The sequence below is a fragment of the Alosa sapidissima genome, chromosome 11 (genome assembly GCF_018492685.1).
Source record: "Alosa sapidissima isolate fAloSap1 chromosome 11, fAloSap1.pri, whole genome shotgun sequence".
Classification (NCBI taxonomy): Eukaryota; Metazoa; Chordata; class Actinopteri; order Clupeiformes; family Clupeidae; genus Alosa; species Alosa sapidissima.
Genome location: NC_055967.1, coordinates 9,204,307 through 9,229,877, shown reverse-complemented (window position 1 = coordinate 9,229,877; position 25,571 = coordinate 9,204,307). Strand labels below are relative to the sequence as shown.

Genomic DNA, 25,571 nt, shown 5'->3' with positions numbered 1-25,571 from the left:
GTGTGTACATTCAAAAGAATTAGACCAGTCTTCTAAAACATTTTTTTACACTGAGCGAACAGACCACTTCAGTTGCGGACCCGGTGTAGCCCGGGCCTTTTTTAGGTGCCACACTACTATTTGTGATGACTGACAACAAAATGGAACGATAACCATGGAACAGATATAAAAAAAAACCTTTCTGTTTGTCTTTCTATGTCATTGACACACAGTAAAATTGACAGTGTTATTAAGTGTTAATTTTTCAGAGACATATTTTTCAGTGTTCATTAGTGTTAATTAGTGTAACTTCGGGAGTTATTTGAACAAACATGTACACCCACGGTGTAATTAAAACTCACAACCTAGTGTTTTAAGTGGGTGTGAATGTACGAACTCTGGGGTGGAGTCATTTACACTTCCGGTCCTTCAGTTGAGATTTTTGAAAAGAAGATGGACGCCATTGAAGTACATCGTGGGATAGTAAAAGGTAAATTAATTTGTTCCCTATACTTCTGTAAGCTAGCATGAAAACTACGACAAATACACAATTAAGTAATGTCACATCACAGGTATATGTTTTCATACCAACGTGTTTTACCTACTATGAAATATTGGTGACGTTAGCTTGGTCGCTAGCTAGTAGCAAGGTCGCTAGCACTAGCTAGCTCAGAAAATTATTGGTAAAACATCCAGCAAGCTAACATAACTTCGGTGGGTTATAACCTTATCAAATTTAAATGGTTAAGTTTATGTTAATTTGTAATACTTAAACTGTAAACTGACATTAATATAATATTGGAGTCGACAACGTCTTAAAGTCCTTTCTGAAATTCGAAAAGGCGGTTGGAATTTGAATACCCACTGAGGGAATAGCTCTAACATCCTAACGTAGCCTAGCTGATTAACATTAGTTACAGCCAGAACGCCACTGTTCATAGCGATCTAACGTTAGTGTGCTGCCAAATGCTCACCTGGCACAAATGGATCTGTTGACTGACTAATTATAACAGTCTGTCGACTCATTGACGTTTGGTTGAACTGAACACTATTGCTTGGTTATAAAAAATTGCTGCTAGCTAACATTAGCTGAGACCACGAGGGCCAGTGTTGCCAGATGCCAGCAAGGTTTTCCAGCCCAAAACCTCGTCAAAAACCGCGAGAATGCACAAAAAAACGCTTGCTTGTTTCTCATTTAAACACATTAAAATCATTAACAAGCTTTAAAATGACCCATTTTTCGACTTAGCCTATCCAATTTCAGAAACAATATTCAATCAAATGAACGCAAAAGTAGGCTACACGGACGTCAGACTATTATTCTATAAGCTTATGTTACGGAAAATAATGCAATAGGCTAAACATAGACTATTAATCTGTCTGTTTAGTGTCAATAGACGCTTGGAACAAAAGCATTCAGTAGGCTAGCCTAACATAAAAACATTGAGTGGATATATGAAGAGTGTCGACTCTTTGCAGATGCAGTGCGTTCATAACTGGTGGGCCAACTGTAGGCTACACAAAAAATATTTTCATAGGCCTACCCCAAATGTAGGCTAAAGGCTTGAGTTAAACTTGAGTCTGACACCTGTGATTTAGAACAATTAATTAATAGCCTACCTAGGCGCTATATATTCCCTGAGACAGGCAGTTAGGCCTAGAGTTTTCATGAAAATCGCGCTGAATAGGCTATTTAGGACAGTGTCAGTGCGCTCTTTGCAGAAGCAGTGCGTCCATGCATGGCAACTACACGCAAAAAATATTTTCATACGCCAGATATAGGCTAAAGGCAAACTTGAGTTTGACACCTGTAATTTAGAACAATTAGTAGGCCTACCTGACAGGCAGTTAATCCTAGTTTTCATGAAAGTCGCGTTGAACGAACAGGGGTGTCAGTGCGCTCTTTGCAGAAGCAGAACGTTCATGCATGGGCCATCTCTACACAAAAAACATAGGCCTATGGCCCTAGGCCCTTCGTGAAAATCGCTTTGAGCAATTGTTATTAGGCCTAAAAATAATTAAAAAGTTCTAGTAGGCCTAGGCTTTGTCAAACTTCCTCAACAACTGTCGGGCTGGACGGAACGTGGGCCGTAGTCCTATGTCAAGCCATTCGCGCAAGACCTGCGCACCTCCATCAACCCTGAAAGAAGGGGTAAGTCCATCCTGTCTCGTAGGTAATCTTTCAGCAGTGTGCACATTCATGAAGAGATTGACTGTAATGACAAAATGCTCTTTGCCCACTTTGGCATATTGACATTGTCAGTCAGCTAGCTAAGTTTGAAAACCCCGCGAGCTGTGTGTTTGAATGGCGGTCTGCGCCATGAGTAGGGGAGAACCGGACTGAAACACTTTTTAATTAAACGTAATTTACAAAGACATCGTAAAACACTGAAAGCTAATATTTTGTCACAAGCAAACTACATCGGTCCTCTGTCAAATACAGTTGCATTTTCAGCTCTGAACAAAACCATTCAGGATTTATTTAAGGAGAAATCGAACATGCGTTTTGTTTCATTCGTCCCTCCAGACCGGGATAAATGAAACGACATGGGGGACGAAAGAAACATACAGCTTAAACTTCCCACAACTTCAATATTTGACAACATCATGAATGGTACCTAACAACTAATTGCGGTCATTGTGAAGCGCATATCTCGCGGTTATGGAAATACCATGCACTATGCCATTTATATGGCTAGAATGCATGTTTCGATACATAAGGTGACGTGAGCTGAGAGTGTCTGTTGTGAGTTTAGGGGGGCACGTCAGCCAGAGGGTGTGTGAGTGAGTGAGTGAGAGACTGCTGCCTGCTGACCAGAGACGGTCGCTGGAAGAAGGGTCTGAAGTGCCTTTGTTTCGGCTACAAAAACCCGCCGAACTGATCCGAAACCAGCCCAATTTTTATACACCCGCCCAAACCCATTTTTGCCCGCAAAATAGATTGCAAAACCGCCCAATTGGGCGGGAAACCGCCCAATCTGGCAACCCTGACGAGGGCATTCGTTTAACTGTTAGGCATTTGTAGCAAACAGAGGTGTAAGGTAACCGTTAGCCTGGTTGGTTTGGTGCAGTCTCCATTCTCTGTATGGCACTGGTATTAGTTTCTGTTAGAGTCTGTTGGCTTTATTTGGGTTAGATCAATTTCTTTGTTTCCTAACTTATAAAGGGTGCAGGTAAGCCAAAGAGTATAGAAGTTAGCTAGCTGATACTAATTTTAGATATTTGTAGAAATTGTGGTTCAATAGCTTGCAAGCACGTGCATAAGGATATTCAGTCCATCAGGCATAACGTTACAGCTGAGCAGAGTAAGAAATGTTTATTCTCTGAAATTATGAGCAGTTTTTTTATGGATATGGTAAAATGTAGACAAGTTTACTGCCTAATGAAATTATTTAAGTTATTACCAGTCATGTTGCTTAAAAAGTAGGGATTATATGAACATATTTTAAGACAAAACACTTGCGGTTGAAACATTTGGTAACCTGTGGTAAATAATGTCAGAATAAAGTTTAGAAGTCCTTTGCTGGTTAGTTGATATACTGCTGATAGTCAAATCATTGTTGTTCTTGTATTGATGTAATCATTTTCTTTGTTTTAACAGGGTCAGCAAAATGCTCATCAATGTCCAGTACCATGGAGAAAAAAGTACCTCAAACTGCAGCCTGGTTTTTCCTTTCAAAGTTTAATTCGAGAAGGTGAGGTTTTATGTGGTTTAGCCAAAGTCCTTTTAGGCAAGTCCCTCCACTCGGCAGCCATATTGCAACGCTTTTTTTTTTCTTTCTTTTTTCTAGCTTGTTTAGACTATGAATCAGCCTGACCGTAGGCATGTTTCTTAATGATTTCACACGCACACTTTGTATCCTGGCTGGAGTTAATGCAGATCCTTATGATCCTTTTTAAGAAATACATTTGAAATCAATCAAAGTTCAAAATCCCTGTGCACAGCCCTTTTGCAGGTGCTGATGGTGTGCAGTATAACTATTAAAAAGTCAAAAACTAGTATAAATCGCACACTGGAGGGTATATTTTGTTGACTTTATTTGGCGTGAAGGCTTTAGGTTCACGTTCAAACCTGATGAAGAAAATTGTGAAATGTGTTGTTCACGCCAAATAAAGTGGGTATGGTAAAAAAAAAAAAAAAAGATTTTGTCACCCTTTAGTTGAATTAAGTGAAATAAAATCGGAGACCGAATTTCTTAAAGCAGCCCTTTAAGATTCCAATTATTTTTTTTCTTGTTCTTCAAACAAGGCACATCAATCCACTGGTGCAAAAGAAGAGAACACCTCTGCCATAGGAGATTCAGCAGAAAAAGGCCAAACAGGTGAGCATTTAAAATTAAAATATCACTAGGAGAAATCCTTGTCTGTCTCGTCTCCAAAATGCAGAAGCCTGGCTTTGTGTTCCGGTAGTGTCAAATCAGTGGGCACATTCAATCTTGCAGCTCTGCAGAGATCTGGCTGAACGTAAAGTATGTTTATTAGATTCAGTCAGATCTGCTTGCAGATCCAGTGCTGCAAGATCAAAATCCCACTGATTTCATGCTACTAGAACACGAAGCCAAGAAATTTGCTTCCTTCAGATACAGGTCTTGTTATAATCTCTCTGTACACTTTCCAAGTTTACAATACTTCTGTTTGTCTGTAGAGACCCTCATCACACAACCACAGAAGTGTAATTATATTTTGAGCACTATCAGTGGTATTAAATAGCATTTGTTTTTTGACGTTCTAGCTGCCCCCTTAGCTTTCTTGTTTGTACTCTGGATTTACACTTTTTAGAGGGTGCATGTAAGTTTTCTCTTTACAAGTGTATCACTGTTATTGTTTCTTTTTTTACGCATAGATGGTCCAGGAGGTTCTGGAGAAGAGTTAAATGGGAGAGGAAATAATGGAGGAGTATAGTAGAGCACCTTGACACACTGTACAAGAAGGCATCTTCTGAATATCCTGGTCCATGGTTATGTTTTGTTTTGAATAAATTAATCTAATTGTATACAACAGTTAGGTCCAGTCAAACTATTAACTCTTTTCTGACTGAACGAGAGGGATTCCATGGGTGGGGTTATCTCAGGACATCCCAGACTTTTCAGTGGTAGTGCCATTTTTACATTGATCCAATGTTATCGTTCCATTCATTCAAAGTGAGAGAACATTGTAACATGACATCACAATTGACTGTTTGAGTGAGGAAAAATAGAGTGCATGTAATAGGGTGAATAATGTAATGTGAAATAAAATGAAAAATCATTATTGTGCACATATAGCCTCACACAACCTGCCTGCAGAGTGACAAGAAAACCCTAAATTAATGTATTTTAATCCAGGTATTAGGTAGTAGAATTGCTGTGTAAAAACAATATTGAACTGGTGATTGTGGGGTTGATAAATGCTATAAGGTAGAACCTTAGCTGTAGGGATATCTATTACCAACTACACAGTGGCTCCATTTTCAAAAAACTCCTGAAGACCCAGCTCTTTAGAGAACATCTCCTCTCATAGCACTACTTACAACAAGTCTTGCTGATCCTAGTACTTACCACCTGTCTTGAACTGACACTCAACTGTTTAAAAACAGCACTCACTGATGCACTTATTCTTACTGTACTCTACTGTTTTTAAATTGTCCTAAAATTGTTGAGAGAATTGCTTTAAAACTTAAACTGCTACCATATTAGTCGCTTTGGTTAAAAATGTGTTAGCCCTAATGTAATGTAATATTACTTAAGCATATTTTAGTGGCAAGAAGCGTTAAGTCTATATTTTATCCATAATCCATGTTTAATCACTCTTCCATTTTATAGCTTGTAATGTTGTCTGAATATATCTAATATAATTTTCCTATTGTTTTTAGGATACCAGTACTAAGTCAAGGAAAAAGATATGCACTCGGCATTGTGACTGTTTCCTAATCTCAGGGATCCTTACTCCACCAATGGCTATGTAAGATTTTACTCATTTCCATTTAAGGTTATATATAATAATAATGTTCAACTATTGATCTGGATAATCATAGTTCTTGCCCACATTATTTTGCAGGAACACTTCTACGATGCTGGAAGAGGGACGGGTTATCTGGCATGGCGCCTAAAGCAACGAGTGTCGCAGCGTTTGGTCAAGAACAGCTCGGGAGCCTTGGAATACATGAACACCATGAGCTTTTTAAGGAGGTAGACTTTCTAATGAGGAGACACAGCACTCAAAAAATCCTTCATAGAAATGCATGGGGTTAGTTTGTAACGTATGGTGTTGTCTACATATATCACACCCCCCTCTGTGGCAAAACGTGGACATGTAAATACATTGAGCCAATCATGTGGTGTGTTGTGAAGACATTGATTGTGCCAATCATGTGTTGTGATCTTGCCGCTGGAGCAAGATTGGTGTTGTGAAGCCTGCCGAAAGTACCCAAAATGCGTTGCAATATGGCTGCTGAGTGGAGGGACTTGCCTAAAAGGACTTTGGGTATACCCACATGTAACATCACTTCATGGTGCATTATCTGTCTTGCTTATGGAAAATTGGCCCATTATTGCACATCTCTAGTAATAGGTTTGAAGCAAAACACAAGTTTGTGAAATTGTAAAAAACTCTTGATTATATTGTTTTATTTCTTGTTTATGAAATGTTTACTCAGTGTTGCAGAGCATTTTCATGCATATGTGGTTATGGATTGTGAGGAACATTGTTTTATTGTTAAAGTCAATGATTTGTATGTGTCATGAGCTCTCTCTCTGCCTGGTAACACGTGCTGATTGAAGTCTGATGACCTCCACCTGTTCCTGCTCTGCTCTGCCTCACCCTCGTTACCTACCAGCTGCACTGCATTCACCACTCATCATGCCCTCTATATAAAGCCTTGCTTTTCAGTCCACACTTGTCAGATCGTCTGCAACCAGCACCAGTTACCTGCCTGTTTATTGAAAACGCCTCTGACTCTTTGCCTGTGATCCCGGACCCGCTCGACTACTTCTGTGTTCTCCAGCCCCGGTAATCTTGACCTGCCTTCCGTCCCTCTTCTACGAATACCGCCTAGTCCTTGACTGTACTGCTGCTTCGTTTCAATTGCTGTTGTGTGTGTGTTTCCCCCAGGACTTCCCGGATCATCCAGCTCCTGCCTTCGCTGTTCGGCTACTGGGGGAACACACACACGCAGACTCTTGGAACTCCTGTACCCCCCCCCGGAACCCCTGAAACCCCCAACCCTTAAATAAACTTTTGAACGTGACGCAATTGTGGTCCTCGTCCTGTTTGGTGTCTGACAGTACGATCTGACCAAACATGGACCCAGCGCACGGTCGAACCAGCATGGAAACCGACGAACCAGAACCACCCACCGCCATGCAACGCCTGGAAGAGACAGAGAGAGAGGTAAACCGCAACACTGCTGACATTGCCTCCCTACTTCAAGCCGGCTTGAGCCAGCGTCAGCAGTTCCAGCAGCAACAGCAACAACTTGCAATGATCATTCAACTTCTCACCAACCTTTCTCCTCTGCCTGCTCCCACCGGCCCAGCCCCAGCCAGCCTGCTCACCGGCCCAGCACCCGAGTCTCCTGCCCAGTCCACTGCTACCGTGGCTGCCGGAGCCCCAGAACCCAGGATCGGCAATCCAGAGCGGTTCAGCGGCGACCCAACCCAGGTACGGGCGTTCCTGACGAGCTGCCGTGTCCAGTTTACCCTGCAACCCAGGACTTTTGCCACTGAAGGGGCGAGGGTCGGTTACGTGATCACTCACCTGACGGGCCGAGCTCGACTCTGGGGAACGGCGGAGTTCGAGCGCCAGACCCCAGCATGTGCAACCTTCAACCTATTCGCAGAGGAGATGCTCAAGGTATTCGATTTGGAATCCACAATAGCCGAGGCATCTCGGATCCTGATGAGTATTCGCCAAGGCAGAAGGACTGTTGCGGATTACTCCATCGACTTTCGAACCGTGGCAAGTCGAAGCTCCTGGAACATGGAAGCATTGGTGGATGCTTTCCTCCACAGCCTGGCGGACTACATAAAGGACGAGCTGGTTTCCCATGATCAACCCCCCACTCTTGATGAAGCCATTGCTCTGGCTGTCCGCATCGACCGCAGGATCCAGGCCCGCCGTCATGAGAGAGGGCGCCAGAGTCCATCCACCAGCACACGGAGTGTCCCAACTGCCCTTCTGTCCGCACCTGCCACACCATCTAGCCAGCCGGACCAGTCTGAACCGATGGAGATCGGCCGCACCTCCCTAACCCCTGCAGAGCGCCAGCGACGCATCACCTCCAACTTGTGCCTGTACTGTGGTGGTGATGGTCATCGAGTCGCCACCTGTCCAGCAAAAGCCGGAGCTCACCAGATGTAGGAGGAATCCGGATGAGCTCAATGAACATTCAGCCCTCCATCAGCCGTAAACCCCTCATCCAAGTCTGTCTTCACCTGTCTGATTCCACCCACACCCTGGCAGCCCTGGTGGACTCTGGCGCAGAAGCAAACATTATTGACACAGGACTTGCTCGTCAGCTGGGCTTGGAAAGCCATCGCTTGTCCACTCCTGTTCCAGCCCGGGCCCTGGACGGTCACGCAATTGGCACAGTTACCAGCATCACAGCCCCCATCTCAATGATGGTGTCAGGAAACCACCGAGAGACCATCCGCTTCCACCTGCTCAGCTCTCCAGGCCAACCCCTAATCCTGGGCTACCCTTGGCTCCGTCTCCACAATCCTCACCTCGATTGGGCCTCCGGAACTGTGAAAGAGTGGGGAAATGCCTGCCACCTGACCTGTTTGCGTGCTGCCTCGCTGCCCCCCGGCTCAGTACCCCCCAGCATTGCCCACGACATTTCTAATGTCCCTGAATGTTACCATGGCCTCCGAGAGGTGTTCAACAAGACCAAAGCCACATCTCTGCCCCCACACCGTCCGTACGACTGTGCCATTGATCTCCTCCCTGGGACTGCTCCACCCAAAGGTCACCTCTACTCACTATCCCCTCCTGAAAGAAAAACTATGGAGGATTACATCAGGGACTCCCTGGCAGCTGGACTCATCCGCCCGTCTTCCTCTCCTGCTGGTGCCGGGTTCTTCTTTGTGGGAAAGAAAGATGGTTCTCTTCGCCCCTGCATTGATTATCGAGGTCTGAATGATGTCACAGTGAAGAACCGGTACCCTCTGCCTTTACTCACCTCTGCTTTTGAATTGCTCCAGGGATCCACTATTTTCACCAAACTGGACCTTAGAAATGCTTACCACCTAGTGCGAGTAAGGGAGGGTGACGAGTGGAAGACAGCATTCAACACCCACACCGGCCATTATGAGTACCTGGTAATGCCATTTGGCCTCACCAACGCCCCAGCGGTATTCCAGGCGCTGGTGAATGATGTGCTGCGGGACATGCTGAATAAATTCGTCTTCGTGTACCTGGACGACATCTTAATTTTCTCCAGAACTCTGTCCGAACACACCCGTCATGTCCAGCTGGTTCTTCGACGGCTCCTGGAGAACTCTCTCTATGTCAAGGCGGAGAAATGCGAGTTCCATGCTCAGACTGTGTCATTCCTGGGATACATCGTCGCTGAAGGCAATATCCAGATGGACCCCGCAAAGGTCTCGGCAGTTACCTCCTGGCCAGTTCCGGGGAATAGGAAGAAGCTGCAGCAATTCCTCGGTTTTGCCAATTTCTACCGGAAATTCATCCGGAACTACAGCTCCGTCGCCGCTCCCCTCACAGCTCTGACCAGCATCAAACACCCCTTTTCCTGGAACCCAGAGGCCAACACAGCCTTTCATACCCTCAAGGCCCGGTTCACCACTGCCCCCATCCTCCAGATGCCGGATTCAGACCGGCAGTTCATTGTCGAGGTGGATGCCTCAGACGTGGGAGTCGGGGCCATACTCTCTCAACGGGCAGAGGAGGACAACAAGTTGCACCCCTGTGCATTTTTCTCTCGCCGGCTTTCACCTGCAGAGCGCAATTATGATGTTGGAAACCGTGAGCTGTTGGCTGTCAAGCTTGCCCTGGAGGAGTGGCGTCACTGGCTGGAGGGGTCCACAGTTCCGTTCCTGGTCTGGACCGATCACAAAAACCTCGAATACATCCGCAATGCCAAACGTCTTAACCCCAGACAGTCCCGCTGGGCCTTGTTTTTCACCAGATTCAACTTCACCCTGTCATACCGCCCAGGTTCTCGGAACACCAAGCCGGACGCTCTCTCCCGTCAGTTTCATAAGGATGACGCCCCTTCCCAGGAACCTGCATCAATTCTGCCCGATCCCTGCGTCGTAGCTGCCCTGACCTGGGATATCGAGGAGGAAATTCAAGAGGCCCTCCGTGACCATCCCAGTCCCAGTGCATGCCCAGACGGTCGTCTCTTCGTCCCAGATAATTTGAGGTCCCGGGTCATACAGTGGGGACACAACTCCCGCCTTGCCTGCCACCCGGGCTCCGCCCACACCTGCCATCTCCTTGCCCAGCGCTTTTGGTGGTCGTCTTTGAGAAGGGATGTCCGAGAATTCGTCCGTGCCTGCCCCACCTGCAATCAGAACAAGTCCTCCACTCGGCCCCCCGCTGGTTTACTCCAGCCCTTGCCTGTGCCCACACGACCCTGGTCCCACGTCTCCTTGGACTTTGTAACTGGCCTCCCACCATCAGGTGGGATGACTGTCATTCTCACTGTGGTTGACCGGTTTAGCAAGATGGCACACTTCATTCCCCTCCCTAAACTGCCATCTGCCAGAGAGACTGCCCAGGCTGTTCTTGATCATGTCTTCCGTCTACACGGGCTGCCCAGGGATGTTGTCTCTGACCGAGGCCCGCAATTTACCTCTACATTCTGGAAGGAGTTCTGCCGTCTTCTAGGGGCCACAGTGAGTCTCACCTCTGGGTTCCACCCCCAGTCCAATGGTCAATCCGAGCGGGCAAACCAGGAGCTGGAGAAGGCGCTGCGGTGCATGGTTTCTCGCAAACCCCAGGCTTGGGCACAACAACTGATGTGGATAGAGTATGCTCACAACTCCCTCACCTGCTCTGCCACTGGTATGTCACCTTTCCAGTGTGTGTATGGCTACCAGCCCCCCCTGTTCCCCAGCCAGGAAGGAGATGTGTCCTGCCCGTCTGCCCTCGCCTATGCCCGCCGTTGCCGTCGTACCTGGTCACAAGCTCGTGCCACGCTACTCAAGTCAGCTGTCAGCTATGCCACTGGGGCTAACCGCCGAAGATCGCCGGCACCCGCCTACCGTGTTGGCCAGAAGGTGTGGCTGTCAGCCAAGGATCTCCCACTGCGGGTGGAATCGCGTAAACTGGCACCTCGATTCCTCGGCCCGTTCCCTATCCAGAGGGTCATCAGCCCAACCGCAGTCCGGCTCCAGTTGCCAACCTCCATGAGGGTGCACCCTACTTTCCATGTTTCGAAAGTCAAGCCGACGCATGAAAGCCCGCTGGTCCCCGTGCCGCTTCCTCCTCCTCCTCCTCGCCTCGTTGACGGTGGGCTGGTGTACACCGTTCGACGCCTGCTTCGGTCCAGACGGCGAGGTAGGGGCCTCCAGTATCTCGTCGACTGGGAGGGCTATGGACCTGAGGAGAGAACCTGGGTGCCAGCCAGTCGGATTGTGGACCGGACACTCATCGCCGACTTCCACCGTCTGCATCCTGATCAACCTGCAATCCGTAGGGGCCGCCCCAGAGGGGTCCCTAACCGTCCTGCCCGCCCGGCTTCCTGTCATGTGCCTGACCCTGACCCTGTCTCGGTACCTGTCCCGTCTTCTGTCCACGACCCTCCAGCTCCCTCCGAGGATGAGGATGTTCACTCGGACCGCTCGGAGGAATTCTAGCCCTCCACCGGCTCCCCTCCGCCCTCCCGACGTGGTGTCACTCTTGGGGACTTCTGGGGCCGTCCCTTAGGGGGGGGGTTCTGTCATGAGCTCTCTCTCTGCCTGGTAACACGTGCTGATTGAAGTCTGATGACCTCCACCTGTTCCTGCTCTGCTCTGCCTCACCCTCGTTACCTACCAGCTGCACTGCATTCACCACTCATCATGCCCTCTATATAAAGCCTTGCTTTTCAGTCCACACTTGTCAGATCGTCTGCAACCAGCACCAGTTACCTGCCTGTTTATTGAAAACGCCTCTGACTCTTTGCCTGTGATCCCGGACCCGCTCGACTACTTCTGTGTTCTCCAGCCCCGGTAATCTTGACCTGCCTTCCGTCCCTCTTCTACGAATACCGCCTAGTCCTTGACTGTACTGCTGCTTCGTTTCAATTGCTGTTGTGTGTGTGTTTCCCCCAGGACTTCCCGGATCATCCAGCTCCTGCCTTCGCTGTTCGGCTACTGGGGGAACACACACACGCAGACTCTTGGAACTCCTGTACCCCCCCCGGAACCCCTGAAACCCCCAACCCTTAAATAAACTTTTGAACGTGACGCAATTGTGGTCCTCGTCCTGTTTGGTGTCTGACAGTATGAGTATAAGGCCTTTGCTCAACAAAATGCTTATGGACCAAACTTTGACATATATATTGTACCTCTGCACATTGATTTGAGCCATATCATGGCAAATGTTAATAAAAAAAGAAAAGTAATTAATTTGCTGTGGTTTGTTTAATATGTTTATTTTGATAAATATATGGCTCTAGAAACTAATTAATTACTCCAATAGAGTTAATTATGAATCACTGATGGAGTTAATGATACACTCCAATAGAGTTAATTTTAACTCTGATAGAGTTGATTATGAAACACTAGGCTAGTGTTAATACGGCAACACTATGGCAAGTGTTATTTTAACACTGATGAGTGAGGATTATATAAACTCTGGAATGGTGTTAAAATTAACACCCATAGAGTAAAATTAACACTGGCCGATTTACTGTGCAAGAACAGCATTGTGCAATCACCAAAACAAAAGACGAACACTTATCACCAACACAGATAACTGTCCTTTGAGTTTGTGCTTGTGAGGTAGAAAATCCAAGGTCTCATGGGAGCTAGTGCCACATCTGAGGATCCTCTGCTCTCTGTTCTCTTAGAGAGAGAAAGTATAATTATGGAGAGGTAGTGATAAAGATATAGAGGAAGGGAGAGAAAGAGGGGAGAGGAGGAGAGCTATATAGGTGAAGAAGAAGAAATGGAAAGAGGGTGGACAGGTGGAAATGTGAGAACAGAGATTGGTTAAAATGTTACCAAGGGTGGTACGCAAACACGTGTGAGGCAAGAGGTCCAAGGGGCAAACGAATACAGATCAGCCAGAAATGCACAATATTGCTTTACACACACACACACACAGAGAGAGAGAGAGAGAGAGAGAGATTGAACACTGTGTTTTTAACGGCCTTGAACCTTGACATATATTTTCACACAACATTCATTATCTATCTGTGGTGGGGTCTGGAACACATGTCAATAACTTCAGGGCGCCCTGAGCTCTTGGGCCCAGTAGGCTCATTCAGTAATCCATCCGTGGACATACAGTACTGTAGACCTGTGGTATGACTTCAGAGAGAGTAATGATCCACCTTCTGTCAAGATGATGGATGGTCCCCCCTAAGGTCAGAGGTCATATCAAGAATTTGCTGATTCAGTGTGGCGGGGGTGGGGTGGGGGGGGGGGGGGGGGCGGTGGGCGTTACCTTCCAGATCATTCTTGATCACGTGAGGTAGGCGTATCTTATGACGTCATGATGGGAGGTCTTACTTTCTGCAGGCGTGTCTTATGACGTCGCGCGAAGGGGAACTTTTGGACGTCTGGAACTTTTAGATTTAGAGAACATTTAGATGTTTAGACTTTTTTTTTAAATGTATTATTGAAAAATAAAAAAGAAATTAAAATAAAAGTATGTAAAGCACACAAGAATGATCTGGAAGGTAACGCCCACCGCCACCCCACCCCCGCCCCCCTGAATCAGCACATTCTTGATATGACCTCTGACCTTAGGGGGGACCATCCATCATCTTGACAGAAGGTGGATCATTACTCTCTCTGACTCCATTTGTCTCCAAAATTTCTATTTTAAAATAAATTACAAACTAGAGTATCTTTGTTAAGCTCATACATTACACATAATGCAAGGTTTTTTTTTTTAAACTAAGGTTTGGACCTATAGCCTAATAAGATTTTCTGTTTGTATTTTGATTTTAGTGCTGGCGGCTACAGTGTTTTTTTACAGTTTTTACAGTTTTTTACAATTGCTAACCAGTGTTGCCACAGTTACCTTGAAAAAGTAATCTGATTACTGATTACTCCTTTAAAAAGTAACTTAGTTACTTTACTGATTACCTGATTTTAAAAGTAACTAAGTTAGATTACAAGTTACTTTATTAGTTACTTTAAGCAGCTGCTGACAACACCCCCACCGCCTCAACATATAAATGATAACCGGTTTTGCCAATACTCACTGTATACTGGAAGTGCATTTTAACAGTAATGTCAACAATGTATAGCAGACATCCAAACCTAACCTACTTAGATACTGAAATTCAGATGTTTGTTCAATAATGTCTAGTCAGTACACCAAATAAGGAAGGCCTATTGATAGAATTTGTGATAGTAAAATATGTAGATTTTGGTAGTTTGGCCTTTTCATGTAGCCTTGGCAACTAGCCATCTAGTATAGGCCTGAGTAATATGCAAATGAAATTCCACAAATGAACTTTAAAGTTCTCAAGAAACTTGAGTTTGGTATGAAGGAGTGTATTGTGGGTGTGAGAAAACATTGTGCACATTGTGCACACAACTTCTTTCAGGGCAATAACCGGTTCCATGTGTTCGAATTGGATGACTAAAGTTCTCAAGAAACTTGAGGTCGGTTTGAGGGAGTGTATTGTGTGTGTGAGCAACCTACATGTTACTTATCTGCCTGAATCTCAATATTCTGATCACAACAACTCTGGGCAAATTACAAGTCAGCACCAGTGCTGCATTCATTGTTTTGCACTTTTATAATCACATCACCAAAAGTAGGTTATTGGTTTTACCAAAAGTATTTGGCAGTATTTTTAAACTACAAACCTATAAAGTATTTTGATACAAAATATGATGCCATTTTTTTCCAACTAAATAAAATAAAAATGACTACATACTATTTTGTATTTTAAATACATGTATCAGACATACTGCCTATCCCTGGCTGTTGGCTGCAGCAACTCAAGCTAGGTAGTACTGATTGTTTTGTGTTTGTTTTGTGTTTATGTTAGTTTTGATCCAATTTGACAGCTTTGCTATGGTGCCCACCCAAAATTTCTACCAGCCCACCCAAATATAGTAGCCTAGCCTAGGTTAGAACCAGCCCTGCCCTGCATGGAGACATATTTTACGATAATAATGGAGAAAATGTTAGCAAAACTTCAGGTTTTTGTTAACGGAATCTCCTGACCCTCATTCATCTATTTGCACAACAGCCAACATTCTGCCTTCAACGTGCACACGCGATTTGAAGTCCGGTCTGGCTTGCGTGCTATTGTTCGCTAGGTTTCGGGAGATTTTATGTAATTTGCGGGTGTCAGGAAGCCGCTATCAATATGTGGGAGACTCCCATAACTTCGGGAGACTTGGGCTGTCTAGCTAGACAGCACTTTGTCGCCAGCACAGAATGTACAGTGTACCTTAATGTTGTCATGTTTAGCTGACACAAACTCAAAACTAGATGTACCGCATAGCGGTACAAAATATGACCGCCGCTCAGTCCTGTACATCCGTTCCGCGAAAATAAATCACACTTCAATTTGTCTCCATATTTTACTTCATCCCCCACTCTTGAAACTTTTGTGTATGCTTGTTTGACATGCCTGAGTGTGTGTGTGCGGCTGCACAGAAAGTAGCCTACTGGTGCTGAAAAGGTGAATAGATTGTAGAATAGCCAAAGAAGATGTAGCATTGTTATAAAACCTTTAAAATCTCTAAACAATCACAAGTAGGGCAGTTCATCACAGTTCATCCATTGCAACTGGATTGATGAAAGGTCACTTACACCTGTAGGCTACATTGTATTTGGGAAAAGCAAAAGGTATCAGCATAATGTTATTTATTTATTATTATTTTTTTTTTAATGTATTTATAAACAAAAACATCTCTGTCAGTTCCATGCCGTTTTCAACAGCTATCAAAAACAAAGGTCATTTTTGGATGGATGGATTTTTTGTGAATGTTTCTTCTTCTACATAAGATTTTAGTCATCTTTAGTTCATGTAATACTTTATTGTCAATGCACAAATTAAGTAACAGTAGTCTGAAACGTTATTGTTAATGCACAAATTAAGTAACAGTAGCCTAGTCTGAAACGAAATGCTGTTTTACATCTAACCAGTGGTGCAAATAACTGACATGTCCAAATGGACCTTGATGAAATGCGTCGCTAGACTGTTCATACACATTTTAACGGGCCAAAGTTGAAGAGCTTTTGTCCGTTATTGTTCGTGCAAATATAGGCTGATTCATGTTCCCTTGCATTGTTTAACTGAGGTCCATGGCTAGTCTGGCTTTCATCAGACCAAGCTCAATCTTTTAAGAAATCAAAAAATAAATAGCGGGCAGATCAGGCTGGGTTCACCCAGCCTAGTCCATAGGCACCCGATATTGTTTAATTTTCCGATTGAGATATACACGCTCTGGCTATTCTAAATGCAAAAATGCATCAGGGAGTTATGACAAAACGGTAACTAACAAACTAGATCCTAATAGAAAGCTGTTAGCTTCCCTAAGCTACAGGTAGGATTATAAGGTAGGCCTATTTACAACATAAATTGTCAATAGGCTATGCTGGCGACACAAATAAAATCTCCTTTGGAAACCAATGGCTTACGCCTTACAGTATCAAGCGGATTTAAACTGTCATATCGTGGCGAAAAGTTGTAATAACATTCACGCAGCTCCATGAGTCAAGGAAAGCGCGAATGAAGTAGCCACTTCTAAATGGGACCCACTACACACTAGCTTAAGGTGTTTTGCTAAAGCAGCCATAATGAAATGAAGGTGTCATTGTTTGGATACTTCACACACACGTGCTTTTTAATTTCACAGACTACAACTACCAAGCTGTAATCAAAGCACATCGATTCCCCTCTCACACCCTGCATGCACTTAAAACAAAATAAACAGGCTTCTCAGTCTCACGCATGTATAGGCAAAACTGTATCAGACCGGTGTAACATTGGTAAATCTTCCATTGCACAGAATGATTTTGTAGCACGTGCAATAAATGACAGTCGAAAGATACAAACAGTGCTGCTGTACATTTGCTTGGTATAACCGCATTTATAGTTTTCTACAAATGCAATCAATCAAATGCCTCCATCACTCAACCAACGCTAACGGTAACATTACCTAGGTCCTTATTGATATTACAAGATTAACGTACCTGCAGTAAAAACCAAGCATGTCCGATAAACATCCTCAGATTTATTTCGGCTTCAAGAAGAAATGGGAATTACACTTCATGTGAACATCGTCCTATCCTTATTAGATGTTCGCTGCGGTAAATTACAGTCCTTGTAGGAAGCGTCCATTGTTTTTTCCAACCCACTTTTAACTTCCAACAAAATTACGTCTCACTGCAACGATGCGCCATCTAGTGGACAAACGACTACTTCTCGCCAATACTGAAAATGCAGCCATGATGATGATGATGAATATTTATTTTGGGTTTCTTTTAATCCTACTGAATTTGTAATTATGTATCGGCCGTTCTAATACCGATAGTATGTGGGTGCCTGTGTGTGTGCATGTGTATATGTGTGCACTGCCATTTACAGGCCAATGAGTGTACAGTCACTAAATGTACACATAACCTAATTTTTTTAGACCCCCCCCATGGATGAAATTCTACGAAACTTGGCATACCCCCAGAGAATGCCAGGTCAATCATACACATAAAATTTGGTGCAGTTCTGAACATCTTAACTGAAGATAGGGGCGATTAAAGCAGAATAATATTGCATTTTCATTTTTTACCAGGGGGTGGGGGTGCAAATCACAAATGAGTGATTATGAGCCAGGTTGATGTGGGCCCTTGAGACCAACATACCATAAAAGATTCTTCATCCTCAGTGCCACGGTTCAGGTAGTTATTTAGGAAAAACTGTTTTTTTGTTTTTGCGGTTTAGGGGGCCCAGCACGAGGGGGGGGGGGGGGGGGGTGGTCCCCGGGGACGAAATGAAATTTTTCTAAAAGTCTAGTGGGGCTACATACCCACCAAATTTCATGTACCCCGGTGGTTCGGTGTCCCGGGTATCAATGACCAAAAATTCAGGGAGTAGATGACGGGAAAAATTCTTGAATTGTGTGCATGTGTGCGTGTACAAATTTATGTTTATGTGTGTGGGTGTGTGTGTGTGTGTGTGTATGTGCGTGCTTGTGTGTTTGCCTGCGTATGTGTGTTTGTGCTACTGTGTGAGTATGTGTCATATGTGTCATATGATTACTGTAAATGTATGTGTGTGCGTGTGTATCTGTTTATGCACATGTGTGCACATGGAATGGGTTAACATGACCCCTGGAGGCAAACATACGGAAAAAATTGGTCATCCTAGGCCCTACAGTTCTCAAGATATTCACAGAGAACTGTGTCTGCCCTACCCTCCTTTCGGGGGGTCCAGTCCAGCGGGGGGGGGCTACAGATCAAAACGAAGAATGACGGTTCCATGCTATCCATGTGGGGGTACATGCCCACCAAGTTTCGTGTACCCCGGTCTTTCAGTGTCCCGGGAATCCTTGTTGGTGTACGTCACTAAATGTACACATAAATTATTTTATTGTAAGGCCCCCCATGAACGAAAGTACTCAAAACTTGGCATGCATTCGGAGGGTGTCATAATGATCCTACACTTTTAATTTCGTGCAGTTTTGACCTTGTCAGCCAGAGATATTGTGATGAAAACACCAAATGTTTTGCTTTTTAATTTTTAACTAGGTGGCGCTATACATGAAATAAGTGGTAATGGGATGGGTTGACATGCCCCCTTAAGACCAACATACATAAAAAAGGTGGACCTCCTAGGCCCTACGGTTCTCGAGATATTCACAGAAAACTGTCTCCGGCCACCTACAGGCCAGTTGGTGTATAGTAACATAAATTAATTTATTGTGTGGCCCCCCATGAACGGAATTCCACGAAACTTGGCGTGCATACAGAGGGTGTCATAATGATCCTACACTTCCAATTTCGTGCAGTTTTGACTATGTTAGGTCACAGATACCTTCAATTACAACACCTCATTTTTACTTTTTTGTGTTTAACTAGGTGGCGCTATACATGAAATGAGTGGTTATGGAATGGGTTGACATGGCCCCTTGAGATCAACATACAAAAACAAAATGGTCCTCCTAAACCCTACGGTTTTCGAGATATTCACAGAAAACTGTGTCTGCCCTACCCTCCTTTCGGGGGGTCCAGTCCAGCGGGGGGGCTACAGATCAAAACGAAAAACGATGGTTCCATGCTATCCATGTGGGGTTACATGCCCACCAAGTTTCGTGTACCCCTGTCTTTCAGTGTCCCGGGACTCATTGACGGAAATTTGGGCATGCGAAAAAGAAAAAAAAAAAAAATTCTGACTAAACCTATATGACCGCCGCTTCGCTGCGCGGCGGTCATAATAATGACTGTATAGATAAAATGCCTCCATTGTTTACGTTTGTGGCGCTGCGTGGTTTTACACGTGAGTTGTCCTCATGCTGAAAACGTGCATAGCCTACATGACGTTAATCCCCGAGACAAGAAGAAAGCAAAGAATATATCTTTTTACTAAGAAAAATGACAAAAATAGTAACGCACAGTGACTTAGATAAGTAACTTTAATCTGATTACTGGTTTGTAAATAGTAGCGCGTTAGATTACTAAGTAACGCGTTACTGGCATAACGCCTATTCTCAAGCATTGGCGGAGCGAGGGGGTGGCTTCGGGGGCTCAAGCCCCGAATCTTTTCTCAAAAGCCCCGAATCTTTTTTTGTATGTGTTTTCAATTTCCAATGATTCTAATTTCTAATTTAACTTCCCCTTGATTTCTCTATAAATGTTATAAAATGTAGGCTACCATTACTGAAGAAAATAGGCTATCCCTTATTTTCAAAGCCCATTATTGACAGATAATCTGATTTCCCACGAGTTAGGCAATGCCAGAGCCGAGATGTAGCGGTTTACGTCATAAACCTGGCAGGAAAGTTCAGAGCGGATTTTGTGCAGTTTAAACAGCAAGCCGGTAAGAAAAACTATTGTCAAGACATTAGGCAATTAGGCTACTGTACCCCGGAATACAAAAATAAACTTCAGAAAGACAGAAAGTTTGTTGTACCGTATTCATAGAGTCTCAATGACCGAATCAGTAGCTTTACCTGTTGTCAGTTGAGTTCGTTCAATTCATTTATTGTAGGCTAGTAGCCTAGGCAAATATGAAACGGAGATGTAACGTGGCTACCGGCGGGATTTTGAACTTGCATGTTTCATGCATTTTATGGCAAACAATACCATGGGATAGATGTGTTCTCCATTTGAGGAACGTAATCAATTGCGGACGTGCACAGACAGCTCAGACACAGAACGCATATAGGCCTAGGTTAGGCTACTTTCACTTTATAGAGTGCGCATTAATTACGTAAAAGATGCATACCAAAACAACTATCAAACATTATCAAATGTATCATGACGTGTTGTCACAAAGACTTAGGACTCCAATTAGAAAATCGAAACCAAAATCATGTAAGTGTAAGTGTTCTCTCATTGACGCCTGTTAGGCCTATAAGGAAAATGCGATTTCAGTTTGTAAAATGTATCCCCCCCCAAAAAAAAATTATGTTTTTATTTAGTACATTTTGTCTTTTCACAGTTTTTTTCTGGTACCAGAAAAATGAGAAAGTAATGGAACAGACTTAGCAAAAGTGCTTATTTTGAGAACTAGATTTTGCATTTTGTTGTCAGTGTGTAATGATTGATTACTGTAAAAAGCGTTTTTGAATTGGCAACAAGTTGTAGTGTTTGAAGGCAAGATTTGCTTTTGCTGCATGTTTTAAGTGTTTTGAGAGAGTATCAGCCTTTTGCAAGCAAAATGTGTCATTTTGGCCAGAGTGCTTTTGTTTAGACATGGGTGTTAACTGTTTTGAGAATGTGATGTCAGAGTTGACACAGGTATCAAAACGATCAAGAAAAACTGTAATAGGTCCTATGTGAGACGAATGCTTGCTTTTGAGATGTGTTTATGCCATTTTGAATGTTGTGTTTCATTTTGATGGAGATTTGAGGCATTTTGCATTTTGTGTGAGCAATAGTGGGATTTGTGTGTAGTTTTGAAAAATAGACATAGAGCTTGAAAATGGGTGTAAAAAGTTTTTAAAAACCTGTAAAACATTCAAATACATGTACAGTAAGTCAGTGGAAAAGTCAGTGGTGAATTCAAGTCAATTGAAATGACCAACAGTTCATTTGAGAATTTAAAATTCAAAAATGTGTTGAATGTTGACTGTCAAAACCGATAGATAGATAGATAGATAGATAGATAGATAGATAGATAGATAGATACTTTATTGATCCCCAAGAGGAAATTCAAGAACGACTGTCTTGAACGACTTCCATATGCCAATTCTGTAAAATGTACAACAGGATCCTAACTGTGGTTGTGTTTCTACAACATGTTGGCACAAATCATAATTTCTGTCAACTATGACGATCTCCATGCATGTTCAGTAGCCTATATTTTTCATTTAGTCAAGCAGTGACATGTGGTTTAATCAGTGTTGGGTAAGTTACTTCAAAATCGTAATATATTATGTATTACTTATTACTGTCATTTCAAAGTAATTCATTACATTATAATATTATTGTCTCTGAATTGTAAGGCATTACACTACTATTGTATTACTTTTAAGTTACTTTTACCAAAATATCTAGAAATATGGATTTGGAATTCTAAATGCAGTTTATTATGCTCAATGCAGCTCATTACACTTCTAATGGAGGGTGATGTGGTACAACATAATGACTGAGCTAGGCTTAAGGCTACAGTAGAATGCAATAGGTGCAGTGATGGCTCATGATGCAATACAAGGAACAATCATAGCCAGAATTTTGTTTAAAGAAGACAAAAGGTCAAAGTCTGGTCAATTGTGATAGAAATGCTGTAACTTTAGGCTTAGGCCTACTCATTAAAATCAACAGAGAGCCCACTACCTGTATATTGTAACCCAAAACTTAAATACATGTCAAGATAGGCTACACAGTGCAGCTACTGGCCATTTTGGTGCCCTAACTGGTGAAATACAGTATTAACCTAAGTATGTCATCATATGGCCAACTATAAATATGTAATCTGCCTGTTCCCAGGGATGGGTAGTATTTCTGAAACATGTAATATGTGTTTCAAATGCAAAATAGTATTTTGTCATTTGTATTTTATTGGGTTGAAGGAAATGGCTCTGTATTTTGTATCAAAATACTTTATTGGTGTGTATTTTTGTATTTTAAAAATACTGCAAGCTAATCATCGCAAAGTGTTGTGCTAATGCTGGGAACAGGCAGGGATGGGCAAAAATACATCAGAATGTATTTCTAAATAAAATACCTAATACCCTCATTTTTAATGTATCAAGATAAACTACAAAATACAGTAGGCCTAACCATATTACGTATGTATCAAAATAAAATACTGTATTTTTGTGTTTAGAAAATACTCAAAATACTTTTTTCAAGGAAGTATGGAAGCACTGCAAATCCCAAACATTTAGCCTATTAAAACTATATAGTAAAAAACAATACAATTTGGCCCCTGTCGTATACCGTATGCAAGTTCATGTAGTGTGATCAGAATTAAGAATAATTCAAGAATTTACATTTACATTTAGTCATCTAGCTGATGCTTATCCAAATGACTGACAGAGCTTTCAATTAACCACATTATAATCAATAGGCCAAAATCATAATTGTGTATCTGTGCCAAAATGTGTAATTCAAGTCCAGTGCAGAACTGAATATGCTACAACTAGAACTGAGGATGCTACAAGGAAGGGAATTCAAACACACTCAACACCTTACCATCTATTGATGTCATTGTGGTTGAGATATCTGACATTTTTCTGTTAAAGATTGGCCATGGAGACAATGGGACATGTTTGCCTTTGTCAGTGTCCTTATGTGAACTTGCATATGTCACAGCCACACCAGGCTCCCCTCCAGCCACACCCACTGCTCAATCTCCTGACGCTCCCCTAACTCGTTTACACTCCCCAGTCTACTAATGACCTGCACCTGTTCCCAATCAGCCTCACTCCCTACTTAAACCCCAGTCTCCCCTCTTTGTCTGGCCTCGTTTTTGGCAGCCCCTCATTCCTGTTCGGTGTGAAGAAGTTTCCCCCCCCCCTGAGTGTTTTCTCCTTTGCCTGCCTTCCATTGGACTTACTAAGTGCCTGCCTGCCTGCCAGTTTGAGAAATAAACCCCTTGAACCCGATTCTGTTGTCTGAGCCTGTGTCGGTGACGGCACAGGTCAACTTGCTCATCTTTACTTGCGTACCACTTCACACCAGTGCTTCAGACCAGAGCTGATGCTTCAGCAATAGCAGTCACTGCAAGCTGTAAGTGTTGTTGAACACAGCTGTTCTCACATTAGCTGATTGCGATAAACATAAACCATTGTTGCCTAATTACCAATTATTCATTACACCTGTCTGTAGTATCTACTTTTTTTGTGTTTTTCACATATAGTTTTTTGCAGTATTTTTAAAATACAAAAATACACACCAATAAAGTATTTTGATACAAAATACAGAGCCATTTCCTTCAACCCAATAAAATACAAATGACAAAATACTATTTTGCATTTGAAACACATATTACATTCCGTTTCAGAAATACTACCCATCCCTGGGAACAGGCAGATTACATCTTTATAGTTGGCCATATAATGACATACTTAGGTTAATACTGTATTTCACCAGTTAGGGCACAAAAATGGCCAGTAGCTGCACTGTGTAGCCTATCTTGACATGTCTTTAAGTTGTGGGTTACAATATACAGGTAGTGGGCTCTCTGATTTTAATGAGTAGGCCTAAGCCTAAAGTTACAGCATTTCGATCACAATTGACCAGACTTTGACCTTTTGTCTTCTTTTAACAAAATTCTGGCTATGATTGTTCCTTGTATTGCACCATGAGCCATCACTGCACCTATTGCATTCTACTGTTGTTAGCCTTAAGCCTAGCTCAGTCATTATGTTGTACCACATCACCCTCCATTAGAAGTGCAATGAGCTGCATTGAGCATAATAAACTGTATTTAGAATTCCAAATCCATATTTCCAGATATTTTGGTAAAAGTAACTTAAAAGTAATACAATAGTAGTGTAATGCCTTACAATTCAGAGACAGTAATATTATAATGTAATGAATTACTTTGAAATGACAGTAATAAGTAATAGATAATATATTACGATTTTGAAGTAACTTGCCCAACACTGATTAAACCACATGCCACTGCTTGACTAAAGGAAAAATATAGGCTACTGAACATGCATGGAAATCGTCATAGTTGACAGAAATTACGATACTGATTATATAATAACCTATAGGTCCAAATCTAAATGTTTGGGTTCAGTTTATGAAGTGTTGCTACAGCATGATACTGTGTGTTTGTTATTTATGGGGGGGAATCAGGGGGGGATTTTGGTATCGGTGGGCTTGTGTGTGTGTGTTTGTGGGGGGTGGGGGGGTACAGGAGAAAATTGCTCCCAGTTCCGACCCTGCTTGTGGCACAGGTTGAAAGAGAATGCTGAGCTAAGCCTACACATTCTTCGTGTGAGATGGCCCACAATAACTGATAAATTATCACGTTTGTGCATGACTTTCATTTTTACCCCCAAAATGGCATAAAGTGTTAAGTGGTGTCATGCCAGTTTGTTGTACATTAGTTAGGTTGTTTCGAGGCTTGCATATGCGTATATTTCTCACATATGTTAACCTTTCTTAACTTAGATTAAAATTAAAAGTCCAATATATAGATAGAAATATAGATAGAAATCACAATAACAATTTAAGCAGATCATAGTGGTATAGACGACGTAGAAGCTAATCCATCAACTTTTTTGTCCATGACATCCAAGGTTTGAATCCCAGCTAGCTCTCTAGTGTGTTGTTAAATTTTATTTTTTTCCGTTTGTACAGTATGTGTCGTATTTGTGTGGATAATGCTTAAACGGACATGTATTAGACATAAACTGGTGATGTTTTCAGCAATATCCATTGTCTATTATGTTGTCTCACTTGCAAACACTTTGTGAAAATGTGAACCTCTGGCACTCCAGGGGCGGAGGCAGAGCAGAACGCTCTTAAGAAGTAGGCAGGGCCACTCATTTTATGCACTGATTTTATGCAAATATCACCAGTTAGCACGCTCACCAGCTAAACTGGCACACCGGGAATGGAACCAGAGACTTTCTAATGTGGAGACAGCACTCAAAAAATACTCCATAGAAATGCATGGGGCTAGTTTGTCACGCCAATATGGCCGTTGTCTACACATATCCCACCCCTTCCTCGGCAAAACGTCGACATGTGAATACATTGAGCCAATCATGTGGTGTGATGTGAATACATTGAGCCAATCATATGGTGTGTTGTGAAGACATCGTGCCAATCATGTGTTGTGATCTCAC

General features: G+C 43.0%; 1 long non-coding RNA gene across 1 annotated transcript; it reads left to right on the top strand.

Moving 5' to 3' along the window:
- Window positions 1–366: 366 nt before the first annotated feature.
- LOC121723844 lies at window positions 367–25,571 on the top strand. Its single transcript, XR_006035061.1, has 7 exons — window positions 367–469; window positions 3,581–3,674; window positions 4,229–4,301; window positions 4,823–4,936; window positions 5,831–5,919; window positions 6,016–6,292; window positions 25,541–25,571. It is a non-coding gene; the product is annotated as an uncharacterized LOC121723844 (long non-coding RNA).